At 45.2% G+C, this 24,562-nt stretch overlaps 6 non-coding genes across 6 annotated transcripts; all 6 read right to left on the reverse strand.

Annotated features, from left to right (window-relative positions):
- Positions 1–2,757: 2,757 nt before the first annotated feature.
- trnaf-gaa (transfer RNA phenylalanine (anticodon GAA)) lies at positions 2,758–2,830 on the reverse strand. The gene has a single exon. It is a non-coding gene; the product is annotated as a tRNA-Phe (tRNA).
- Positions 2,831–9,099: 6,269 nt separating this feature from the next.
- On the reverse strand, positions 9,100–9,172 carry trnaf-gaa (transfer RNA phenylalanine (anticodon GAA)). Its single transcript has one exon. It is a non-coding gene; the product is annotated as a tRNA-Phe (tRNA).
- Positions 9,173–10,360: 1,188 nt separating this feature from the next.
- Positions 10,361–10,433, reverse strand: trnaf-gaa (transfer RNA phenylalanine (anticodon GAA)). The gene has a single exon. It is a non-coding gene; the product is annotated as a tRNA-Phe (tRNA).
- Positions 10,434–14,940: 4,507 nt separating this feature from the next.
- On the reverse strand, positions 14,941–15,013 carry trnaf-gaa (transfer RNA phenylalanine (anticodon GAA)). The gene has a single exon. It is a non-coding gene; the product is annotated as a tRNA-Phe (tRNA).
- A 1,909-nt stretch (positions 15,014–16,922) lies between these two features.
- Positions 16,923–16,995, reverse strand: trnaf-gaa (transfer RNA phenylalanine (anticodon GAA)). Its single transcript has one exon. It is a non-coding gene; the product is annotated as a tRNA-Phe (tRNA).
- Positions 16,996–24,407: 7,412 nt separating this feature from the next.
- trnaf-gaa (transfer RNA phenylalanine (anticodon GAA)) lies at positions 24,408–24,480 on the reverse strand. The gene has a single exon. It is a non-coding gene; the product is annotated as a tRNA-Phe (tRNA).
- Between the last annotated feature and the right edge of the window lie 82 nt (positions 24,481–24,562).

Here is a 24,562-nt window from a genome sequence, read left to right on the forward strand (position 1 = left end):
CCCCATGCACAAAGATTCAACATTCTCTGACCCTATGTCAACTCTTTCTAAAGTTGTAATTCCATCTCTTACTATCAGAGGCACACTACCGCCTATCCCTTCCTGCCTGACCTTTCCATACAAAGTTTATCCTTTGATATTAAGCTCCCAACAATCACCTTCTTTCAGCCACGACTCAGTGATGCCCATAATGTCATACCGACCATTCTCTAATTGTGCCACATGTTCATCCACATTATTCCGAATGCTAAGCACATTTCAATACAACACATTCAGTCCTGTATTCTTCACCCTTTTGAATTTTGCCACTGTGGTACTATTGAACTCTTGGCTCTGTCTGCATTTGCTTGTCCTTCCTTAAATTCATGTTACATCCATCATCAGCTTGTATACCCACTGGCTCATCCTCAGCTCTATCACACTGGTTCCCATGCCCCACCATATTAGTTTAAACTGCTCCCAACAGCTCTAGTGAACCTGCCCACAAAAATATTGGTCCCCCTCGGGTACAAGTGCAAACCGTCCCTTTTGTACAGGTCACACCTGCCGCAGAAGAGGTCCCAATTATCCAGAAATCTGAATCCCTGCACTCTGCTCCAATTCTTCACCCACACATTTATCTGCCACCTCATTCTATTCATGTCCTCACTGTCGTGTGACACAGGTAACAATCTCAAGATTACAACCCTTGAGGTCCTGCTTCTCAACTTCCTTCCGAACTCCCTGTATTCTGTTTCCAGGACCTCCTCTCTTTCTCTACCCATGTCATTGGTACCAATATGTACCACGACCTCTGGCTGCTCTCCCTCCCATTTCAGGATATTGTGGACACACTCAGAAACAACACAAACACTGGCATCTGTGAGATAAACTACCATCCGTATTTCTTTGTCACGTCCACAGAATCACCTGTCTGTCCCCCTAATTATAGAGTCCCTGATTACTGTAGCCATCCTTGTCAGTTCCCTACCCTCCTGATCCACAGGGCCAGACTCAGTGACAGAGACATGGCCACTGTCACTTCCCCCATGTAGATCCCAACCCCACCCCTCCCCAACAGTACTCAAATGGAGTGTTTATTGTTGAACGGGCCGGTCACAAGGGTGCTGTCCAATATCTAAAGTTCTCCCTTCCCTCTCCTGACAGTCACCCATTTAACTGTCTCCTGTAACCTTGAGATGATTACCTCCCTGTAGTTCCTGTCTATCACTGCCTCACTTTCCCTAACAAGCTGAAGGTCATCGAGATGCACCTCCAATTCCCTAACACAGTCTCTCAGGAGCTACATCTCGATGCACCTGGTGCAGATGTGGCCATTGGGGAGGCTGGCAATCTCGCGGAAATCCCACATCTGACACCCAGAACAGAACACTGGTCCTGTAGACATACTCCCTATTCTCTCCAGATTTGAATAATAAATAAGGAGTGAGATTACCTACAGACCTTGCTCCTGCCTGTTCTTGCTGAAGCCCTTTTGAGCCAAAGCCTTACCACTCTGACTCAGACCACTCTGATGATGACCGCGCCGTTAGACGGTACCCCTCTTTTATGCAGACTGGATTTATAAAGCTTTTTGCACAATTTGAATGGGAACGCTTCTACTGCATCTGCGCAGTACTCCAATCAACGACGCGCACCGAGAAAACCTCCTGCTTATTAATGCTCTTCGCCTCATCCCTCACCAAGACCAAGGAGATGGTGGTGGACTTTAGGAGATCTAGGCCTCATATGGAGCCAGTGATCATTAATGGAGAATGTGTGGAGCAGGTTAAGACCTACAAGTATCTGGGAGTACAGTTAGACGAGAAGCTAGACTGGACTGCCAACACAGATGCCTTGTGCAGGAAGGCACAGAGTCGACTGTACTTCCTTAGAAGGTTGGCGTCATTCAATGTCTGCAGTGAGATGCTGAAGATGTTCTATAGGTCAGTTGTTGAGAGCGCCCTCTTCTTTGTGGTGGCGTGTTGGGGAGGAAGCATTAAGAAGAAGGACGCCTCACGTCTTAATAAGCTGGTAAGGAAGGCGGGCTCTGTCGTGGGCAAAGTACTGGAGAGTTTAACATCGGTAGCTGAGCGAAGGGCGCTGAGAAGGCTACGGTCAATTATGGAAAACCCTGAACATCCTCTACATAGCACCATCCAGAGACAGAGAAGCAGTTTCAGCGACAGGTTACTGTCGATGCAATGCTCCTCAGACAGGATGAAGAGGTCAATACTCCCCAATGCCATTAGGCTTTACAATTCAACTGCCAGGACTTAAGAACTTTTTTAAAGCTATTATTAATGCTTTTTGAGTTAGTGATTTAGATGCATATCATATTATTACTGAGTTAAGTATTGTATGTAATGAGTTTTTGCTACAACAAGTGTATGGGACAAGTGTATGGGACATTGGAAAAAAATGTTGAATTTCCCCATGGGGATGAATAAAGTATCTATCTATCTATCTATCTATCTATCTATCTACAGAATATTATTCATTTTATTTTATTGAGAGGTAGAGCACAGAACAGGCCCATCCAGCTCACCCAGCTGTTCCACCCGGGAATCCACTGATTTAACCGTAACCTAATTGTGGTACGGTTTAAAAAATACAATTAACCTACTAACCATTGGACAGTGGGACAGTGTACATGGGAAGGACATACAAACTTACTTACAGGGGATGCTGCAACTGAATTCCAAACTCTAACACTATGAGCTGTAATAGTGTCACACTAACTGCTATGCTAGCACGGTTACAATAAATATGTAGCAGTGCCGAAACCCGGGATTGAACCAGGGACCTTTAGATCTTCAGTCTAACGCTCTCCCAGCTGAGCTATTTCAGCTGATATATCTGCATTTTTGTGGTTCACCTCTGTCTTGTACCTCAGCATGCCAGTATCTGCAGTATTGTATTTCCCTCTGTCTTGTACCTCAGCATTCCAGTATCTGCAGTATTGTATTTCCCTCTGTCTTGTACCTCAGCATTCCAGTATCTGCAGTATTGTATTTCCCTCTGTCTTGTACCTCAGCATTCCAGTATCTGCAGTATTGTATTTCCCTCTGTCTTGTACCTCAGCATGCCAGTATCTGCAGTATTGTATTTCCCTGTGCTTTGTACCTCACCATTCCAGTATCTGCAGTATTGTATTTCCCTCTATGGTATCTCACCATTCCAGCTTCTGCAGTATTGTAGTTCCTTAAACCTCACCCTTCCAGAATCTCAGAATCAGAATCAGGTTTATTATCACCGGCATGTGTCCTGAAATTTGTTAACTTAGCAGCAGCAGTTCAAAGCAATACATAATATAGAAGAAGAAGAAGAAGAAGAAGAAGAAGAAGAAGAAGAAGAAGAAGAAGAAGAAGAAGAAGAAGAAGAAGAAGAAGAAGAAGAAGAATAAATAAATAAATAAATAAATAAATAAGTCGATTTCCCATGTTACATGTATTGAATACATTAAAATTGTGCAAAAACAGAAATAAAGTATAAGAAAAAGTGAGGTAGTATTTGCGGGTTAAATAGCTATTTAGGAAATGAAGGACAGAGGGGTAGAAGTTGTTCCTGAATCGCTGAGTGTGTGCCTTCATGTTTCTGTACATCCTACCTGATGGTAACAGTGAGAAAAGGGCATGCCCTGGGTGCTGGAGGACCTTAATAATGGACACTGCCTTTCTTAGACACCACTCCTTGAAGTTGGGAAAGTCCAGAACGAGGGGTCACAGTTTAAGGATAAAGGGGAAGCCTTTTAGGACCGAGATGAGGAAAAACTTCTTCACACAGAGAGTGGTGAATCTGTGGAATTCTCTGCCACAGGAAACAGTTGAGGCCAGTTCATTGGCTATATTTAAGAGGAAGTTAGATATGGCCCTTGTGGCTAAAGGGATCAGGGGGTATGGAGAGAAAGCAGGTACAGGGTTCTGAGCTGGATGATCAGCCATGATCATACTGAATGGCGGTGCAGGCTCAAAGGGCTGAATGGCCTACTCCTGCACCTATTTTCTATGTTTCTATGTCTATGTTTCTATGTCTTTGGTTCTTTGTAGTTTAGTACGCAAGATGGAGCCAACCAAATTCACAACCCCCTTTCAGTCCTGTGCAGTAACCCCCCCACACCAGACTGCCGCAGGAGGTCCCAATTATCCAGAAATCTGAATCCCTGCACTCTGCTCCAATTCATCACCTACATATTTATCTGCCACCTCATTCTATTCCTACCCTCCCTGTCGTCTGGTACAGGCAGGAATCTCAAGATCACTACCCTTGAGGTCCTGCTTCTCAGCTTCCTTCCTAACTCCCTGTATTCTGTTTTCAGGACCTCCTCCCTTTCTCTACCCATGTCATTGGTACCAATGTGTACTCGAACTCTTGCTGCTCTCCCTCCCATTTCAGGATATTGTGGAATCGTTCAGAAACATCACAAACACTGGCATCTGGGAGTCAAACTTCCATCTGTATTTCTTTGTCGCGTCCACAGAATCACTTGTCTGTCCCCCTAACTATAGAGGCCGAATCACTGCTGCCATCCTTGTCAGTTCCCTACCCTCCTGGGCCACAGAGCCAGACTCAGTGACAGAGGCACGGCCACTGTCATTTCCCCATGTAGATCCCCCCCCCCTCCCCAACAGTACTCAAATGGAGCATTTATTGTTGAAGTGGCCAGTCACCGGGGTTCTCTCCACTATCTGGCGTTCTCCCTTCCCTCTCCTGACAGTCACCCTTTTATCGATCTCCTGTACCCTTGGGGTGACTACCTCCCTGTAGTTCCTGTCTATCACTGCCTCACTTTCCCTAACAAGCTGAAGGTCATCAAGATGCACCTCCAATTCCCTAACACAGTCTCTCAGGAGCTGCATCTCGATGCACCAGGTGCAGATGTGGCCACTGGGGAGGGTGAGCAACCAGAACAGAACATTGGCCCTGTAGACATACCTCCTATTCTCTCAACAGTTAAATAAGATCTGGAGTTCTTATTTAAGTAAGGAGTATGGAGTGAACTTACCTACTTACCTTGCTCCCACCTGTTCTTACCGTAGCCCTGTTGAGCCAAAGCCTTACCACTCTGACTCAGACCACTCTGATGATGACCGCTCCACTAGACAGGACCCTTCTTTTATGCAGACTGGGTTTTTAAAGCTTTTTGCAGGACTTGCATGGGAATGCTTCTACTGTATGTACACAGTACTCCAATCAATAAATCCCACCAAGGAAACCTCCTGAATTTTAAAGCTCTACGCCTCATCCCTCAACATTACAGAATATTTTTTTTATTTTATTGAGAGATACAGCCCACCAAGGAACAAGCCCACCAAGTGACACCCAGGAACACTAACATAATTGTGGTACAGTTTAACAAATACATACTACTTTTGGAGAGGCTGTGTACAAGGGAAGGACGTACAAAACTGCATACAGAGGGTGCCACACTCTGATGCTGCTATGCGACCATGAGGCCCAATAACCAAGTCCCAGTAATAAACCCGGGATTGAACCAGGGACCTTTAGATTTTCAGCCTAACGCTCTCCCAACTGAGCTATTTCTCTGACATATCTACAGTATTGTGGTTCTCTACTGCCATGTACCTCATCGTTGCAGCATCTGCAGTATTGTATTTCCCCGTGCTTTCAACCTGACCATTCCTCCATCTGCGGTATTGTACACTCCTCTGCCTTATACCTCACCATTGCTGTATCTGCGGTATTGTAGTTCTCCTATCTCTCGACCCTCACTATCACAGAATATTATTTATTTTATTTTATTGACACCTACAGCGCACAACGGGTCCGTCCAGCCCACCAAGCTGTGCCACCCTGCAATCAGGTTAGGGTTAAATTGGTGGATTCATGCCGCCCAGTTGTGGGATGCTTTAAAATAATCAGTTCAACTACTAACCAGTACGTCTTTGGACTGTGGGAGCAAACCGCAGCACCCCGGAAGAAACCCATATGCACATGGGAAGGACTTTCAAACCTACTTACAGAGGACGTCTGAATTGAACTCTGAAATCAAGTGAGCTGCAATAGTGTTGCACTAACTGCTGTTACCATGGTGCCCAATAAACAAGTCCCAGTGCCAACACTGGTACTTTGGGGGTATTTTGGCTGATCTATCTGCATTACTTTACTTTATCGTCACTGAACAATCGATACTAGAGCGTACAATCATCACAGTGATATTTGATTCTGCACTTCGTGCTCCCTGAAGTACAAATCCAAGTAAATATAATAAAAAATGTAAATTATAAATCGTAATTAGAAAATAGATACGGCCTACAATTGTGGTGTCATCAGCAAACTTATATATTGAGTTTGATGGAAACTTGGCTACACAATCATGTGAGTACAGCAGGGTGCTGAGTACACAGCCTTGTGGGGCACCGGTGCTCAGAATGATTGTAGAAGAGGGCTTGTCCCCTATTTTTACAGCCTGGGTCCTGTCTGTGAGGAAGTTGAAGATCCAGCTGCAGATTACCTCACTGTTCCAGTATTGTATTTCCCCTCTGCTTTAAACCTCACTGTTGCTGTATCTGCAGTATTGTAGTGCTCCACGCCCTCATCCCTCACCGCTACAGAGTATTAGTTATTTTATTTTGTTGAGAGATAGGGCACAGAACATGCCAGTCCGGCCACCCAGAAATCCACCGATTTAACCCTAACCTAATTATGGTCTGGTTTAAAATTACAATTAACGTGTACAGTGAACAAATACAGTGACCCAGTGAAGAACAGGCACTTCTGGCCCACTAAACTGTGCTGGCCAGGAAACCCCTGATTTAACCATACCCTAATCATGTGATGATTTAAAATACCAATTCACCTACTAATCAGTAGGTCTTTGGACCGTGGCAGAAAACCAGAGCAGCCGGAGGAAACCCATGTGCATAATTTAGTTAATTACAATTACAAATTCACACAAGATGTTGCAATTTGACAACACAAGCTGTAATAGAGTCACGCTAAAGTGTGGGCCAATAACCACGTCCAAGTGCTGAACCCCGGGATTGAACCAGTGACCTTTAGATCTTCAGTCTAACGCTCTCCCAACTGAGCTATTTCGGCTGACACAGCTGCAGTATTGTTATTCTCCATGGTTCTTTATCTCACCGTTGCAGCATCAGCAGTATTATATTTCCCTTCTGCTTTGTACCTCACCGTTCCATCACCGGCAGTATTATCTTTCTCTTGAGCCTTGTCCCACCAATATTCCTCTATCTGCAGTATTGTATAATCACCTGCCTTGTACCTCACCATTGAACTATCTGCAGTATTTTGCTCCTCCTCTGCCTGGTTCCTCACCGTTGCTGTATCTGCAGCATTGTGGTTCTGCTCTGCCTTGTACCTCAGTATTCCAGCATATGTAGATCTTCTCTCCTTAAAATCACGTCCTTCCAGTATCTATGACATTGTGCTGCCCTGTGCTTTGTCCCTCACCATTCCTGTATCTGCAGAACTGTGACTCTCCTCAGTCTTCCATCTCACCATTGCTGCATCTGCAGTATTGTACCTTTCCTGTGCCTTAGGCCATAAGAGATTGGAGCAGAATTAGGCCATTCAGCCCATTGAGTCTGCTCTGTCATTCCACCATGGCTGATCCTGCATTCCACTTCAACTTCAACTTTTTTTTACCCTTGCAGTTTGTTGACCCCACCTGTAAGATTCAACATTCTCTGACCCTATGTCACCTCTTTCTAAAGTTGTAATTCCATCTCTAACCAGCAGAGTCACATCACTGCCCTTGCCTTCCTGTCTGTCCTTTCAATACAAAGTATATCTTTTGATGTTCAGCTCCCAACTTTGACCTTTCTTCAACAACAACAACTCAGTGATGCCCACAACTTCACACCGGACAACTGTGCCACAAGTATAATAAAGAGCACATTTTAATACAGTTCCTTCAGTCCTGCATTTTACACCCTTGTGAATTTTGCCTCTGTGGTACAATTTAACTCTTTGCTCTGTCTGCATTAGTACACAGTCACAGACTTGTGCTTCCTTACATTCATGTTATACCCATCATCTACTTGCTGGCTTATCCTCAGCTCCATCACACTGGCTCCCATTCCCCACCATATTAGTTTTATTACAGCTGCCATCCTTGTCAGTTCCCCACCCTCCTGAGACACGGGGCCAGACTCAGTTCCAGGGTCACATCCACTGTTGCTTCCCCTAGGGAGCTTTCCATCCTCCCCCCACCCTTTGCAGTGCTCAAAATGGAGTATTTATCTTTGAAGGGGCTGGCCACAGGGGTGCTCTCCACTATCTGAAGTTCTCCCTTCCGTCTCCTGACAGTCGCCCATTTATCAGCCTCCTGTAGCCTTGGGGTGACTACCTCCCTGTAGCTCCTATCACTTCCTCAAATTCCCTAATTACCCAAAGGTCAATGTGCTGCAGCTCCAGTTCCCTAACACGGTCTCTAAGGAACTGCATCTCGATGCACCAGGTGCAGCTGTGGCCATCGGGGAGCCTGGGAGTCTCACGGAAATCCCACATCTGACACCCAGAACAGAACTCCGAGTCTGTAGACATGCCCCCTAATCTCTCAACAATTAAATAAACAAAAAACAAGAAGTAAGAAGTGAACTTACCTACTTGCCTTGCTCCCATCTTTTGCCAAAACCCTGTTGAGCCGAAGCCTTACCACCCTGACTCAGACCACTCTGATGATGAACGCTCCACTAGACGGAACTCCTCATTTATGCAGACTGGGTTTTTAAAGCTTCTTTCTGGACTTGCACAAGGACGCTTTGACCACATCTGCACATTACTAAAATCAACAACTTCCACTGAGAAAAACCTCCTGATTTTTAAAGCTCTTTGCCTCATCCCTCACCACTACAGAGTATTAGTGATTTTATTTAGTTGAGGGATAGAGCACAGAACATGCCAGTCCGGCCACCCAGAAATCCACGGATTTAATCCTAACCTAATTATGGTCTGGTTTAAAAATACAATTAACCTTCTAACTATACTAACTTTGGAGGGGCTCTGTACAAGTGAAGGATGTATAAACTTATGTACACAGGATGCCACAATTGAACTCCAAACTCTGAAGCCCCGAGCTGCAATAGTGTCATAACAACTGCTATGGGACCATGGGGCCCAATAAACAAGTCCCAGTGCCGAAACCCGGGATTGAACCAGGGACCTTTAGATCTTCAGTCTAACACTCTCCCAGCTGAGCTATTTCGGCTGATGTATCTGTCAGATTGTGGTTCTCCCTCCCTTTTCAGGATATTGTGGACGGGCTCAGAATCATCAGGAACCCTGGCACCTGGGAAGCAGACTACCATCTCTGTGTCTTTGTTGCGTCCACAGAATCGCCTATGTGACCCCCTAACTATAGAGTTCCCTCCCCTACTAATCAGGGCCAGACTCAGTGCCAGAGGCACAGCAGCTGTTGCTTCCCCCCAGGTAGGTTCACCCCAATACCAATGCTCAAAATGGAGTATTTATTGTTGAAGGGGATGGCCGCAGGGGTGCCCTCCACTATCTGGCATTTCCCCTTCCCTCTCCTCATCTATCTGTCTCCTGTAGCCTTGGGGTGACTACCTCCCTGTAGCTCCTGTCTCTCACTGCCTCACTTTCCCTAACAAGCCGAAGGTCATCGAGATGCAGCTCCAGTTCCCTTACACAGTTTCTAAACAGCTGCATCTCGATGCACCAGGTGCAGATGTGGCCATCGGGGAGGCTGGTAGTCTCGCGGAAACCCCACATCTGACACCCAGAACAGAACGCTGGCCCTGTAGACATGCCCCTATTCTCTCAATAGTTAAATATGAAAAAAAAGAAACAAGAAGTACAGAGTGAACTTACTACTTACCTTGCTCCCACCTGTTCTTGCCGAAGCCCTATTGAGCCAAAGCCTTATCACTCTGACTCAGACCACTCTGATGATGACCACTCCACTAGACAATACCCCTCTTTTACACAGACTGGGTTTTCTTAAGCTTTTTGCCCAACTTGAATGGGAACACGTCTACTGTGTCTGTACATTACTCCAATCAATGACTGACAGTAAGAAAACCTTTTGATTTTTAAAGCTCTTCACCTCGTCCCTCACCAGTACAGAATATTATTCATTTTATTTTATTTTATGAGAGGTAGAGTACAGAACAGGCTCATCCTGCCCACCCAGCTGTTCCTCCCAGGACTTCACCAATTTAATTGTGGTACGATTTAAAAAGTACAATTAACCTACTAACTAGTCTGGCTTTGGACAATGGGACTGTGTACATCAGAAGGACGTACAAACTTACTTACCCAGGATGCCAGAATTTAATTCCAAACTCTAACTGTTACTACAAACACTGTTACTACAAACTGTAACAGTGTCACACCAACTGCTACGAGATCATGGGGCCCAATAATTAAGTCCCAGTGCCGAAACCCGGGATTGAACCAGGGACCTTTAGATCTTCAGTCTAACGCTCTCCCAACTGAGCTATTTCGGCTGACACAGCTACTGTATTGTTATTCTCCATGGTTCTTTATCTCACCATTGCAGCATCTGCAGTATTGTATTTCTCTTGTGCTTTGTACCTCACAGTTCTATCATCTGCAGTATTTTGCTCCTCCTCTGCCTGGTTCCTCACCGTTGCTGTATCTGCAGAATTGTGGTTCTGCTCTGCCTTGTACCTCAGTATTCCAGCATATGTAGATCTTCTCTCCTTAAAATCACATCCTTCCAGTATCTATGACATTGTGCTGCCCTGTGCTTTGTCCCTCACCATTCCTGTATCTGCAGAACTGTGATTCTCCTCAGTCTTCCATCTCACCGTTGCTGCAGCTGCAGTATTGTATCTTTCCTGTGCCTTAGACCATAAGAGATGGGAGCAGAATTAAGCCATTCAACCTATCGAGCCTGCTCTGTCATTCCATCATGGATGATCCTGCATTATCTCAATTCCATACACCAGCTTCCTTGCCATATCCTCTGATGCCCTGACTGATCAGGAATCTATCAGCTTCTGCTTTAAACACACCCACGGGCTTGTCCTCCACCACCTGTGGCAGAGCATTCCACAGATTCACTGCTCTGTGGCAGTCTGTAAATTAACCTTCTGGGAGTCTAAGTACCTCTGTACCTCTGATGTTTGAATCTTCTCCCCATTTAAATAATAGTCTGCACTATTGTTCCTGCTTTATATTATTGGCTAGTTTGCCCTCATTTACAGTTGTGACATTACCCTTATTACATTCCTTTTTCAGCTCCCTGTGCATCTCAACTCCACATCTTGGCTACTATTTGGAGGCCTACGTATGATTCCCACAATGGTTTTTTTTTCACCCTTGAGGTTTGTTGACCCCACATTCTCAGACCCGATGTCACCTCTTTCTAAAGATAGAATTCCATCTTTTACCAGCAGAGCCACACCACTGCCTATGCCTTCCTGTCTGTCCTTTCAATACAAAGTATATCCTTTGATGTTAAGCTCCCAACTTTCACCTTCTTTCAGCAACAACACCTTGATGCCCATAACTTCATACCGACCAACTGCGCAACAAGTTCATCCAGCTTATTCCGAATGTTAAGCTCATTTAAATACAGCTCCTTTAATCCCGCATTCTACACCCTTGTGAATTTTACCTCTGTGGTAGAATTTAACTCTTTGCTCTGTCTGCATTTGTACCCAATCACTGTCTTGTCCTTCCTTACATTGATGTTACTCCCATCATCTACTTGCTGGCTTATCCTCAGCTCCATCACACTGATTCCCATTCCCCACCATATTAGTTTAAAACACTCCCAAACAGCTCTAGAAAACCTGTCCTCAAGAATATTGGTCCCCCTCAGATTCAAGTGCAACCCGTCCCTTTTGTGCAGGTCACATCTGCCGCAGAAGAGGTCCCAATTATCTAGAAATCTGAATCCCTGCCTCCTGCTCCAATTCTTCAATCACTCATTTCTCTGTCCGCTCATTCTGTTCCTATTCTCAATGTCACGTGGCACAGGCAGCAAGCTGGAGATTAGTACCCTTGAGGTCTTCCTTCTCAGCCTCCTTCCTAACTTCCTGTATTCTGTTTTCAGGTCCTCCTCCCTTTTCTACCGATGTTGTTGGTACCAATTTGTACCACGACCTCTGGCTGCTCACCTTCTCAGTTCAGAAACATCACAGACCCTGGCACCTGGGAGGCAAGCTACCATCTGTGTTTCTTTGTCACATCCACAGAATCACCTGTTTGTCCCCCTAACTATAGAGTCCTCAATTACAGCTGCCATCCTTGTCAGTTCCCTACCCTCCTGAGACACGGGGCCGGACTCAGTGCCAGAGTCACATCCGCTGTTGCTTCCCCCAGGGAGCTTTCCATCCTCCCCCTTAGAAGTGCTCAAAATGGAGTATTTATCATTGAAGGGGCTGGCCACAGGGGTGCTCTCCACTATCTGAAGTTCTCCCTTCCGTCTCCTGACAGTCACCCATTTATCAGCCTCCTGTAGCCTTGGGGTGACTACCTCCCTGTAGCTCCTATCACTTCCTCAAATTCCCTAATTACCCAAAGGTCAATGTGCTGCAGCTCCAGTTCCCTAACACGGTCTCTAAGGAACTGTATCTCGATGAACCTGGTGTGGATGTGGCCACTGGGGAGGCTGGGAGTCTGGCTGAAATGCCACATCTGACATCCAGAACAGAACACTTGCCCTTTAGACATACCCCCTATTCTTTCAACAATTAAATAAGAAAAAAAAGAAACAAGAAGTAAGGAATGAACTTACCTACTTGCCTTGCTCCCATCTTTTGCCAAAACCCTGTTGAGCCGAAGCCTTACCACCCTGACTCAGACCACTCTGATGATGAACGCTACACTAGACGGAACTCCTCTTTTATGGAGACGGTTTTTAAAGCTTTTTGCCGGACTTGAACGAGAACGCTTCGACTACATCTGCGCATTACTACAATCAATGACTCCCACCGAGGAAAAACCTCGTAATTTTTAAAGCTGTTGCCTCATCCCTCACCCCTACAAAATATTAGTTATTTCATTTTGTAGAGAGATAGAGCACAGAACACGCCAGTCCGGCCACCCAGGAATTCACCAATTTAACCCTAACCTAATTGTGGCATGGATTAAAAGTACAATTAAGCCTCTAATCATACTACCTTTGGAGGGTCTCTGTACAAGGGAAGGACGTACAAACCTGCATACAGAGGATGCCACAATTGAACTTCAAACTCTGAAGCCCCGAGCTGCAATAGTGTCCCCCAATTGTTATGTGACCATGGGGCCCAATAAACAAGTCCCAGTGCCGAAAACCAGGATTGAACCAGATACACTCTCCCAACTGAGCTATCCAGAGACAGAGACAGAGAAGCAGTTTCAGCGACAGGTTACTATCGATGCAATGCTCCTCAGACAGGATGAAGAGGTCAATACTCCCCAATGCCATTAGGCTTTACAATTCAACCGCCAGGACTTAAGAACTTTTTTTTTTAAAGCTATTATTAATGCTTCTTGAGTTAGTGATTTAGATGCATATCATATTTTTACTGAGTTAAGTATTGTATGTAATTAGTTTTTGCTACAACAAGTGTATGGGACATTGGAAAAAAAAGGTTGAATTTCCCCATGGGGATGAATAAAGTATCTATCTATCTATCTATCTATCTATTGTGGCTGATCTATCTGTAAGAATGTGGTTCTCCCTCCCTTTTCAGGATATTGTTGACGTGCTCAGAAACATCACAAACCCTGGCACCTGGGAGGTAAACTTTTGTGGTTCACCTCTGTCTTGTACCTCAGCATGCCAGTATCTGCAGTATTGTATTTCCCTCTGTATGGTATCTCACCATTCCAGCTTCTGCAGTATTGTAGTTCCTTAAACCTCACCCTTCCAGAATCTCAGAATCAGAATCAGGTTTATTATCACTGGCATGTGTCCTGAAATTTGTTAACCTAGCAGCAGAGGTTCAAAGCAATACATAATATGGAACAAGAAAAAAAATAATTTTAAATAAATAAGTCAATTTACCATATCACATATATTGAATAGGTTAAAATCATGCAAAAACAGAAATAATGTATGCCCTGGGTGCTGGAGGACCTTAATAATGGAAACTGCCTTTCTGAGACACCACTCCTGGAAGATTTCCTGGGTACTTTGTCGGAGCCGACTAAATTCCCAACCCCCTTTCGGTCCTGTACAGTAGCTCCCCCCTCCCCCATACACCAGACAGTGATGCAGCCTGTCAGAATGCTCTCCACGGTACAGCTATATAAGTTTTTGAGTGTATTTGTTGACAACCAAATCTCTTCAAACTCCTAATGAAGTATAGTCACTATCTTGTCGTCTTTATAACTGCATCGATATGTTGGGATCAGGTTAGGTCCTCAGAGATCTTGACACCCAGGAATTTGAAACTGTTCACACTTTTCACTTCTGATCCCTCTATGAGGATTGGTGTGTGTTCCTTCGTCTTACCATTCCTGAAGTCCACAATCTGCTCTTTCGTCTTACTGACGGCGAGTACCAGGTTATTGCTGCGACACCACTCCACGATATGGCATACTTTTGTGGTTCACCTCTGTCTTGCGCCTCACTGTTCCTGTATCTGCAGGATTGTATTTCCCCTGTGCTTTAAACCTCACTGTTGCTGTATCTGCGGTATTGTATTCCTCCACTCTCTCATCCCTCACCATTACAGAATATTATTTATTTTATTTCATTGCGAGATGCAATGAAGAACAGGAAGTTCTAGCCCACCAAACTGTGCCGAGCTGGAACAGGTCGATTTAACCATACCCTAATGGTGTGACAATTGAAAATACCAATTCACCTACTAATCAGTATGTCTTTGGACCGTGGCAGGAAACCAGAGCAGCTGGAGGAAACCCATGTGCAAAATGGAAGGAATTACAAACTCTCTTACACAGGACGTTGCAATTGAACTCCAAACTCTGACCTCCGACAACATAAGCTGCAACAGAGTCACACTAAAGTGGAGCCCAATAAATAAGTCCCAATGCCGAAACCCGGGATTGAACCAGGGACCTTTAGATCTTCAGTCTAACGCTCTCCCAACTGAGCTATTTCGGCTGACAATGCTGTAGTATCATTGTTCTCCACTCTCGTGTACCTCACCATTGAAGAATCTGCAGTATTATATGTCTCTTGTACATTATTCCTCACAATCCAGCGAACGCACTGTTGTATTTCCATGTAATTTGTACCTCACCAGTCCATCATCTGCAGTATTGTAGTTCTACTGTGCTTTAAAACTCTCTATTCTTGTGTATGTGGTATTTTATTTCTCCTCTGCCTTGTACCTCACTGCTCCAGCATCAGTGGTATTGTATTACCCCGTGCTTCGGACCTCATCTTTCCGGACTCTGCAGTATTGTATTTCTCCTGTGCTTTGAGCCTCAACATTCCAGTAAATGTGGAATTGTTTTTCTCCTGTCCTTGTACCTCACCATTCCTGTATCTGCAGAATTGTATTACTTCTGTGCTTTGTAACTCACTGCTGCTTTATCTGTGATATTGAAGTTCCTCCCATTCCAGCATCTGCAATATTTTATTCCTCTGCCTTTTTCCTCACCATTGCTGTATCTTCAGTATTGTGGTTCTGCTCTGCCTGGTCCCTCACTGTTCCAGCATCTGCTGTGTTTTTCTCCTCCTCTGCCTTGTACCTCACCGTTGCAGTATCTGAAACATTGTACACTCCTCTGCCTTGTCCCTCACTATCCCTGTGTCTCCTCTACATAAAACCTCATCCTTCCAGTATCTATAACATTGTACTTCCCTGTACTTTGTACCTCACAGTTCCTTTATCTGTAGAACTGTAGTTCTCCTTCGCCTTATACCTTATCATTGCTGCATCTGCAGTATTGTTCCTTCTCTCTGCCTTAGACCATAAGAGATGGGAGCAGAGTTAGGCCATTCAGTCCATCGAGTCTGTTCCATCATGGATGATCCTGGATTCCACCCCCCCCCCCAACTCCATACACCTGTCTCCTTACCATATCCTTTGATACCCTCAAAGATTTAGATAATAGTCTGCACTATTGTTCCTGCTTTATATCGTTGGCTTGTTTGCCCTCATTTACATTTCTGCCATTATCCTTATTACATTTATTTTTCAGCTCCCTGTACAATCTTAACCCCACATCTTGGCTACTATTTGGAGGCCTACATATGATTCCCATAATGTTTTTTCACAATTTGTTAACCCCATGCACAAAGATTCAACATTCTCTGACCCTATGTCACCTCTTTCTAAAGATGTAATTCCATCTCTTACCAACAGAGGCACACTACCACCTATCCCTTCTGCCTGTCCTTTCCATACAAAGTATATCCTTTGATATTAAGCTCAGAGATCTTGACACCCAGGAATTTGAAACTGTTCACACTTTTCACTTCTGATCCCTCTATGAGGATTGGTGTGTGTTCCTTCGTCTTACCCTTCCTGAAGTCCACAATCAGCTCTTTCGTCTTACTGACGGCGAGTACCAGGTTATTGCTGCGACACCACTCCACGATATGGCATACTTTTGTGGTTCACCTCTGTCTTGCACCTCACTGTTCCTTTATCTGCAGGATTGTATTTCCCCTGTGCTTTAAACCTCACTGTTGCTGTATCTGCGGTATTGTACTCCTCCACTCTCTCATCCCTCACCATTACAGAATATTATTTATTTTATTTCATTGCGAGATGCAATGAAGAACAGGAAGTTCTGGCCCACCAATCTGTGCCGAGCTGGAACAGGTCGATTTAACCATACCCTAATGGTGTGACAATTGAAAATACCAATTCACTTACTAATCAGTACATCTTTGGACCGTGGCTGGAAACCAGAGCAGCTGGAGGAAACCCATGTGCAAAATGGAAGGAATTACAAACTCTCTTACACAGGATGTTGCAATTGAACTCCAAACTCTGACCTCCGACAACATAAGCTGCAACAGAGTCACACTAAAGTGGAGCCCAATAAATAAGTCCCAATGCCGAAACCCGGGATTGAACCAGGGACCTTTAGATCTTCAGTCTAACGCTCTCCCAACTGAGCTATTTCGGCTGACACATCTGCAGTATTGTTATTCTCCACTCTCGTGTACCTCACCATTGCAGCATCTGCAGTATTGTATTTCCCCGTGCTTTAACCCTGACCTTTCCTCTATCTGCAGGATTGTATAATTACCTGCCTTGCACCTCACCATTGAACTATCTGCAGTATTTTGCTCCTCCTCTGCCTGGTTCCTCACCATTGCTGTATCTGCAGCATTGTGGTTCTGCTCTGCCTTGTACCTCAGTATTCCAGCATATGTAGATCTTCTCTCCTTAAAACCACGTCCTTCCAGTATCTGTGACATTGTGCTGCCCTGTGCTTTGTCCCTCACCATTCCTGTATCTGCAGAACTGTGACTCTCCTCAGTCTTCCATCTCACCATTGCTGCATGTGCAGTATTGTACCTTTCCTGTGCCTTAGGCCATAAGAGATGGGAGCAGAATTAGGCCTTTCAGCCCATTGAGTCAGCTCTGTCATTCCACCATGGCTGATCCTGCATTCCCCTTCAACTCCATATGCCTGTCTCCTTGCCATATCCTTTGATACCCTGACCAATCAGGAAATTATCAAATTCTGGTTGAAATATACCCACTTGCTTGTCCTGCACCATCCGTGACAGAGCATTCCACAGCATCACTACTCTGTGGCAATCTGTACATTAATCTTCTGGGAATCTTGCACGAGGATTCCTAAGTACCTCTGATGTTTGAACCTTCTCCCCATTTAGATAATGGTCTGCACTATTGTTCCTGTTTTATATTATTGGCTAGTTTGCCCTCATTTACAGTTGTGACATTACCCTTATTACATTCCTTTTTCAGCTCCCTGTACAATCTCAACTCCACACCTTGGCTACTATTTGGAGGCCTGTACAGTATATGATTCCCATAATGTTTTTTTTTACCCTTGCAGTTTGTTGACTCCACCTGTAAGATTCAACATTCTCTGACCCTATGTCACCTCTTTCTAAAGATGTAATTCCATCTCTAACCAGCAGAGTCACATCACCGCCCTTGCCTTCCTGTCTGTCCTTTCAATACAAAGTATATAGTTTGATGTTCAGCTCCCAACTTTGACCTTTCTTCAACAACAACTCAGTGATGCCCACAACTTCATACCGGACAACTGTGCCACAAGTATAATAAAGAGCACATTTTAATACAGTACCTTCAGTCCTGCATTTTACACCCTTGTGAATTTTGCCTCTGTGGTACAATTTAACTCTTTGCTCTGTCTGCATTAGTACCCAGTCACAGTTTTGTGCTTCCTTACATTCATGTTATACCCATCATCTACTTGCTGGCTTATCCTCAGCTCCATCACACTGGCTCCCATTCCCCACCATATTAGTTTTATTACAGCTGCCATCCTTGTCAGTTCCCTACCCTCCTGAGACACGGGGCCAGACTCAGTTCCAGGGTCACATCCACTGTTGCTTCCCCTAGGGAGCTTTCCATCCTCCCCGCCCCCGCCCCCCGCAGTGCTCAAAATAGAGTATTTAACGTTGAAAGGGCTAGCCACAGGGGTGCTCTCCAATAACTGAAGTTCTCCCTTCCGTCTCCTGACAGTCACCCATTTATCAGCCTCCTGTAGCCTTGGGGTGACTTCCTCCCTGTAGCTCCTATAACTTCCTCAAATTCCCTAATTACCCAAAGGTCAATGTGCTGCAGCTCCAGTTCCCTAACACGGTCTCTAAGGAACTGCATCTCGATGCACCAGGTGCAGCTGTGGCCATCGGGGAGCCTGGGAGTCTCACAGAAATCCCACATCTGACACCCAGAACAGAACTCCGAGTCTGTAGACATGTGCTTTCTACCTCACCAGTCTGTCACCTGCAGTATTGTGGTTCTACTGTGCTTTAAAACTCTCTATTCTTGTGTATGTGGTATTTTATTTCTACTCTGCCTTGTACCTCACGGCTCCAGCATCAGTGGTATGGTATTCCCCCGTGCTTCATACCTCATCGTTCCGGACTCTGCAGTATTGTATTTCTCCTGTGCTTTGAGCCTCAACATTCCAGTAAATGTGGAATTGTTTTTCTCCTGTCCTTGTAACTCACCATTCCTGTATCTGCGGAATTGTATTACGTCTGTGCTTTGTACCTCAGCGTTGCTTTATCTGCAGTGTTGTACCTTTCTTGTGCTTTATAACTCAGCGTTGCTTTATCTGCGGTATTGTACCTCTCTTGTGCTTTGTACCTCACCATTGCTTTATCTGTGGTATTATAGTTTTCTTGTGCTTTATAACTCACTGTTATTTTATCTGCAGTATAGTAGCTTTCTTGTGCTTTGTAACTCACCATTGCTTTATCTGTGATATTGAGATTCCTCCCGTTCCAGCATCTGCAATATTTTATTCCTCTGCATTGTACCTCACCGTGCGATATCTGCAGTATTGTATACTCATCTGCCTTTTTTCTCACCATTGCTGTATCTTCAGTATTGTGGTTCTGCTCTGCCTGGTCCCTCACTGTTCCAGCATCTGCAGTATTTTTCTCCTCCTTTGCCTTGTACCTCAACGTTGCAATATCTGCAACATTGTACACTCCTCTGCCTTGTCCCTCACTATCCCTGCATCTCCTCTACGTAAAACCTCATCCTTCCAGTATCTATAACATTGTACTTCCCTGTACTTTGTACCTCACCATTCCTTTATCTGTAGAACTGTAGTTCTCCTTCGCCTTATACCTCATCATTGCTGCATCTGCAGTATTGTACCTTCTCTCTGCCTTAGACCATAAGAGATGGGAGCAGAATCAGGCCATTCAGTCCATTGAGTCCGTTCTGTCATTTCCATCAAGGATGATCCTGGATCCACCCCCCCCCCCCAACTCCATACACCTGTCTCCTTACCATATCCTTTGATACCCTCACCTATTTAGATAATAGTCTGCACTATTGTTCCTGCTTTATATCGTTGGCTAGTTTGCCCTCATTTACAGTTGTGACATTACCCTTATTACATTCCTTTTTCAGCTCTCTGTGCAATCTCAATCCCACATCTTGGCTACTATTTGGAGGCCTACATATGATTCCCATAATGTTTTTTCACAATTTGTTAATCCCATGCACAAAGATTCAACATTCTCTGACTAAAGATGTCGCCTCTTTCTAAAGATGTAATTCCATCTCTAACCAGCAGAGTCACATCACCGCCCTTGCCTTCCTGTCTGTCCTTTCAATACAAAGTATATCTTTTGATGTTCAGCTCCCAACTTTGACCTTTCTTCAACAACAACAACTCAGTGATGCCCACAACTTCATACCGGACAACTGTGCCACAAGTATAATAAAGAGCACATTTTAATACAGTACCTTCAGTCCTGCATTCTACACTCTTGTGAATTTTGCCTCTGTGGTACAATTTAACTCTTTGCTCTGTCTGCATTAGTACCCAGTCACAGTCTCATGCTTCCTTACATTCATGTTACACCCATCATCTACTTGCTGGCTTATCCTCAGCTCCATCGCTGCCAAATAAATTGGATGAGCTAGCCTCACTAGTAAGGAATGTTAAAGCATACAAGGAATGCAGTTTAATGTGCTTTTCCGAAACATGGCTGACGGCTAACATCCCGGATGTAAATGTAGAATTACCTGGTTTTACTACGGTAAGATTTGACAGAGATGCCAAAAAGTGTGGGAAGAAGAAAGGAGGGGGACTCGCTGTCTACATTAACGCAAGATGGTGTAACCCCGGGCATGTGAGTACAAAGATCTTCGTTTGTGAAAGAGATATTGAGCTGATCGCCGTGAGTATGAGGCCATATTATCTGCCGTGAGAATTCGCAAACGTCATTGTGGTGAATGTGTATGTCCCGCCGCGTGCCGACGCAACGGTAGCGTGTGACGTCATCAACTCCGCTGTTGCTAGGCTTCAGACACAGCACCCTGAGGCACTGGTGTTAATTACAGGGGACTTCAATCATGTGGCTTTGGACACGGCACTACCTGCTTTCTCCCAGTATGTGGACTGTTACACCAGGGGTAATAGGACTATTGACCTACTGTATGCAAACGTAGAGGACGCATACAGTGCATCCCCGCTGCCTTCATTGGGGAAAGCTGATCATAACCTGGTTTTGTTACAGCCCAGATATAAATCAATTGTGATGAGGCATCCCACTACCACACGCTCTTTTAGGAAGTGGACTCCTGAAGCTGAACAGGCCCTGAGAGACTGCTTCGGTACTACTAACTGGGATGTACTGCAAGGGGGGCTCTGTGGGGGCATTGAGGAGGTCACTGAATGCACAACGGACTATATTAACTTTTGTGTGGATGCCGTTGTTCCTGTTAGAACTGTTCGCTGCTATCCCAATAATAAGCCGTGGATCACTAGTCACATCAAAGGCCTCCTAAACCAGAAGAAGAGGGCCTTTAAAGATGGTGATCGGTTGGAGCTTAAAAGAGTTCAGAAGGAACTCAGAGTACAGATCAGGGGGGCAAAGGAGCAGTATAGGAGGAAGCTAGAACAAAAGCTGCAGAACAAAAGCATGAAGGAGGTGTGGGATGGGATGAAGATCATCACCGGATGCAGTGCAAAGCGGAGGGCAAACATAAGTGGAGATGTGGAGAAAGCGAACCAGCTGAATAACTTCTTCAATAGGTTCGATAGCACAATCTCATCCTCACCGCAGAACTCCACACCAGGCTTACTTCCCTCACAGGAAAATAGCCACTCACAGGAGACCTTGCCCATGCCCGGGATAACGGCTGCACAGGTGAAAGATCAACTGAGGAAGATCTGTACCAGCAAGGCGGCTGGACCGGATGGAGTATCCCCACGATTACTGAGGGCCTGTGCGACTGAGCTGGGAGAACCCCTACAGCGCATCTTCAACATGAGCCTGGAGCAGAGAAGAGTACCCAGACAGTGGAAAACATCCTGTATTGTCCCGGTACCGAAGAAACCACAACCAAAGGAGTTGAATGACTTCAGACCTGTTGCCTTGACGTCGCACGTGATGAAGACCATGGAGCGGTTGATAATACAGAATCTGAGGCCACAAACCAGGCACGCCCAGGATCCTCTTCAGTTTGCGTATCAGGAGAAGGTGGGAGTGGAGGATGCTATCACGTATTTGCTGCACAAATCCCTCTCTCACCTGGATGGGGTCAGTGGTGCTGTGAGGATTACATTCCTGGACTTCTCTAGTGCCTTTAACACCATCCAGCCCAGGATCTTAAGGCACAAACTAACGGAGATGGGAGTAGACTCTCACATGGTGGCTTGGATAGTGGACTACTTGACAGATAGACCTCAGTATGTGCGGTTGGGAGACTGTAGGTCTGACACGGTGGTCAGCAGCACAGGGGCGCCGCAGGGAACCGTACTCTCTCCGGTCCTGTTCACCCTGTACACATCAGACTTCCAATATAACTCGGAGTCCTGCCATGTGCAGAAGTTCGCTGATGACACGGCCATAGTGGGGTGTGTCAGGAATGGACAGGAGGAAGAGTATAGGAAACTGATACAGGACTTTGTGATATGGTGCAACTCAAATTACCTGCGTCTCAATATCACCAAGACCAAGGAGATGGTGGTGGACTTTAGGAGATCTAGGCCTCATATGGAGCCAGTGATCATTAATGGAGAATGTGTGGAGCAGGTTAAGACCTACAAGTATCTGGGAGTACAGTTAGATGAGAAGCTAGACTGGACTGCCAACACAGATGCCTTGTGCAGGAAGGCACAGAGTCGACTGTACTTCCTTAGAAGGTTGGCGTCATTCAATGTTTGTAGTGAGATGCTGAAGGTGTTCTATAGGTCAGTTGTGGAGAGCGCCTTCTTCTTTGTGGTGGCGTGTTGGGGAGGCAGCATTAAGAAGAGGGACACCTCACGTCTTAATAAGCTGGTAAGGAAGGCGGGCTCTGTCGTGGGCAAAGTACTGGAGAGTATGACATTGGTAGCAGAGCGAAGGGCGCTGAGTAGGCTACGGTCAATCATGGAAAACCCTGAACATCCTCTGCATAGCACCATCCAGAGACAGAGAAGCAGCTTCAGTGGCAGGTTGCTATCGATGCAATGCTCCTCAGACAGGATGAAGAGATCAATACTCCCCAATGTCATTCGGCTTTACAATTCAACCGCCAGGGGTAAGATATGTTAAAGTGCCGGGGTTAGGACTGAGCTTAAGTTACCATTCAATGTATTTTAGTAAACTATTTAAGAACTTTTTAAAAGCTATTTATTAATGCTTTTTGAGAGGGTGATTTTAGATGCATATCATATTTATACTGAGTTAAGTATTGTATGTAATTAGTTTTGCTACAATAAGTGTATGGGACATTGGAAAAAATGTTGAATTTCCCCATGGGGATGAATAAAGTATCTATCTATCTATCTATCTATCTATCACACTGGATCCCATTCCCCACCATATTAGTTTTATTACAGCTGCCATCCTTGTCAGTTCCCTACCCTCCTGAGACACGGGGCCAGTCTCAGTTCCAGGGTCACATCCGCTGTTGCTTCCCCTAGGGAGCTTTCCATCCTCCCCGCCCCCACCCACCGCAGTGCTCAAAATAGAGTATTTAACGTTGAAAGGGCTGGCCACAGGGGTGGTCTCCACTATCTGAAGTTCTCCCTTCCATCTCCTGACAGTCACCCATTTATCAGCCTCCTGTAGCCTTGGGGTGACTACCTCCCTGTAGCTCCTATCACTGCCTCAAATTCCCTAATTACCCAAAGGTCAATGTGCTGCAGCTCCAGTTCCCTAACACGGTCTCTAAGGAACTGCATCTCGATGCACCAGGTGCAGCTGTGGCCATCGGGGAGCCTGGGAGTCTCACAGAAATCCCACATCTGACACCAAGAACAGAACTCCTAGTCTGTAGACTTGCCCCCTAATCTCTCAACAATTAAATAAACAAAAAACAAGAAGTAAGAAATGAACTTACTGACTTACCTTGCTCCCACCTGTTCTTGCCAAAGCCTTACCACTCTGACTCAGAACACTCTGATGATGACAGCTCCACTAAACGGGACCCCTCTTTTATGCAGACTGGGTTTTTAAAGCTTTTTTCTGGACTTGCACAAGGACGCTTCGACCACATCTGCACACTACTACAATCAACAGCTTCCACTGAGAAAAACCTCCTGATTTTTAAAGCTCTTTGCCTCATCCCTCACCACTACAGTGTATTAGTTACTTGATTTTGTTGAGAGATAGAGCACAGAACATGCCAGTCCGGCCACCCAGAAATCCACCGATTTAACCCTAACCTAATTATGGTCTGGTTTAAAAATACAATTAACCTTCTAACTATACTATCTTTGGAGGGGCTCTGTACAAGTGAAGGTCGTATAAACTTATGTATACAGGATGCCACAAGTGAACTCCAAACTCTGAAGCCCCGAGCTGCAATAGTGTCACAACAACTGCTACGTGATCATGGGGCCCAATAAACAAGTCCCAGTGCCGAAACCCGGGATTGAACCAGGGACCTTTAGATCTTCAGTCTAACGCTCTCCCAACTGAGCTATTTCGGCTGACACAGCTACTGTATTGTTATTCTCCATGGTTCTTTATCTCACCGTTGCAGCATCTGCAGTATTGTATTTCTCTTGTGCT

This window comes from Hemitrygon akajei, chromosome 7 (genome assembly GCF_048418815.1).
Source record: "Hemitrygon akajei chromosome 7, sHemAka1.3, whole genome shotgun sequence".
NCBI classification, from domain to species: Eukaryota; Metazoa; Chordata; class Chondrichthyes; order Myliobatiformes; family Dasyatidae; genus Hemitrygon; species Hemitrygon akajei.